General features: G+C 41.3%; 1 pseudogene; it reads right to left on the reverse strand.

The window, feature by feature from the left end:
* Positions 1-224: 224 nt before the first annotated feature.
* Positions 225-784, reverse strand: LOC100586106 (annotated as a pseudogene).
* Between the last annotated feature and the right edge of the window lie 2,142 nt (positions 785-2,926).

The following is a 2,926-nucleotide window of genomic DNA, read 5'->3' on the forward strand; positions in this document are numbered from 1 at the left end:
TCTGCCTTTGACTGTTCACTGACCCTTCATTTACTTCCTAAACCGACCCTTTTTGGTAACTTTCAGTAAAGAGGTGGCTTTAACAAATATATTCCCCAGAAATCTCCGGAACCTTTGCGTGGGTCAGGGTGAAAGGTGCCGCTAGGATGTAAGCAGAACAGCTGAGTCCTCCTGGGAGGTGCCAGGTGCGATCTACACAGACCGCGTGTGTGGCAGACATGGAGTCAGACGCGCTTCCTCAAAACGCAGCCCGTCTCTGGCAGAGCACACAGGCTCCAGGGCCCTGTGGACAGGGCTGGTCCCAGTGTATCCACGCCACTTCCTGGGCTGGGGAGGTGGTATGCCAGAGGCTGCCTGCAGCAGGAAGCCCACGCAGAGGCCAGAGGCCCTTGTTCCACTTGGCAGAGACCCAGAAGGAGCCAGGGGGCATCATCAGAGCCTGGGGCCCTGGCTGGGAAGCCCAAGGGCGCAGCAGCTGCAGGCTGTTCGTAAGACGGTGAGTGGAAAGCCCGGGCGGGTGGAGAGACCCCAAGAAGGGGCTGTTCAGCTGTGAATCCTGCATTTGCCGTTCGTGTTTCATCCGGCGTTTTCGAAACCAGGTTTTTATCGGGACCTCTGTGAGCTGCATTTCCCTGGCCAGCCACTTCCGCTCCAGAGGGCCCAGATACTGGTGGTGCCGGAAGACGCTCTCCAAGGCGCGAACCTGCTCTGTGGTGAAGGTTGTACAGACATGGGGCCGCCAGGAGTTTGGCTCCTTATTCAACCCTTCACAGAACAGGGTCATGCAGCCTCTCTGTCCTGGGCCCCCACCCCAGCCCCTTACTGCGGCTGGGGTGGCTCCTCTCTCCTCTCAAGCACTAATCTTAGAAGCAGTTTAGGGAGGGTCAGAATCTTGTAGCCTCCAGCTGCATGACTCCTAAACCATAATTTCTAATCTTGTGGCTAATTTCTTAGTCCTGCAAAGAGAGTCTACTCCTTAGGCAAGAAGGAGGTTTGTTTTGGGAAAGGGCTGTTATCTTTGTTTTAAACTATAAACTAAGTTCCTCTCAAAGTTAGTTCAGCCTATGCCCAGGAATGAACAAGGACAGGTTGGAGGTTAGAAGCAAGATGGAGTTGGTTAGGTTAGATCTCTTTCACTGTCTCGGTCATAATTTTGCAATGACGGTTTCAATGGTATATTAGTGTTCATTTTATGTGTATCTACATCTGTACTTTTTTATAATCCTCAAGAAAAATCTGCCTCTTTTATTATTCTTTTATTTTTTTTTCACTGACAACTTTGGTTTTGTTCATCTTCTCTATTGAATCTTGATTCTCTAATTTAATAATTTATACTCGTTATTTCTTATCTTCTTGCATTTATTTGATGTTACTTTTTCAGACAAGCTGAACATTTTGCTCACTATTTGTATCCTTTTATCCTTTACTAATGTAAATATTATATCCATAATTTTTAAAATATATCTGACACCACCTTTGCAAAATTATTGACAGTAAGAGAAATCTGACACAGTTGACTTCGTCTTGCTTCTAACCTCCAAGATGTCCTTGGTCACTCCTGGGCATAGACCAAGCTAACTTGGAGAAGAACTTATAGTTTAACCTTAAAGCAAAGATGATAATAGCTCCTCTGAAAACTAAACTGCCTTTGTAAAATTAATGAAAGTCTACAAGGTTATGTTTATGAGAGGGGCCTGAATTCTGCTAAGATATAGGCAGAGTAAACTGATAAACGGCCATTGTTATGGTCACAAGATTTGTAACTTCCTTAATCACTCCTATAGATAACATCACTATTGTAAAACCAAAGATTGGCCCTTTGAGAGTCTTTTCAGACTTTTGCATTTCTCATGACCATTGACTCCACCCAGCCCTGAAACTCATACCTTAACTGGTCCTGTGGCCCCCCCACCCAGAGGCTGACTCAGCACAGCTGGCCTGCTTTCCATACCCCACCCCTCTGATTTCATCCCCAACCAATCAACATTCCCCATTCCCTAGTACCCAGGCCACCAAATTGTCCTTGAAAAACTTTGAGTAATAAGTACATCTGCCCGCTTGGTGTCTTCATGTCAATTACACTCTTTATTTTCTCAGTGAAGTAATTTTGTCTGTACAGCAGGCAGAAAAAACCCTTCAGGCAGTTACCCATCCTTTTGCTTTGTTTCAATATGTGGTATTTTCATTGACTTCAATTTTTATGTTATGGGAGAAGTTCATTTGGAGATATATAGAAGTGGATTTAAAAATGTCCACAGGTAGGAGAGTAACTTTGTATCTGATACTGACATCTAACTTAAATTGCATTGTGCTTCAAGTATATAACCGGTTTCACAATCATACTTTAAGTGTTAAACTTACCTTATTGTCTAATACATAATCCCTTGTAACACATGTTAACTTTACAGTTGTCCCTGTGTATCTGTGGGGGATTGATTGTAGGATCTCTGTGTATACCAAAATCTGAGGATACTCAAGTCCCTTATATAAATCTATGGACTTTCTCCCATGTTCTTTAAGTCATCTCTAGATTATTTATAATAGCTAATACAATGTAAATGTTATATATATAGTTGTTATACCATATTTTATTTGCATTATTTTTTATTTTTTTTTATTTTTTTTTTCCTGATATTTTTTATTTGTGGTTGGTTGAATCTACAGATAAGGAACCTAAAGATTTGGGTTCCTCTGGGTTCTTATATATTAGTTATGGCTTGGAAATAGAGTAAGTAGCTAATTTTTATAATTAACTAGAAAATTTTTTTTCATTTATTATCATTCCTGACATTTAAATTTACTTCTACCTAAATACTTTGCATATTCAATTTGTCCAACTTTTTATATGCTTTTTAATCTTATCTTTTTGGTCTGCTCTTTTTCACTCAGTACAAATTTTTCATTCCAAATTTTCATCACAATTTTA

The sequence above is a fragment of the Nomascus leucogenys genome, chromosome 5, assembly GCF_006542625.1.
Source record: "Nomascus leucogenys isolate Asia chromosome 5, Asia_NLE_v1, whole genome shotgun sequence".
NCBI lineage: Eukaryota > Metazoa > Chordata > Mammalia > Primates > Hylobatidae > Nomascus > Nomascus leucogenys.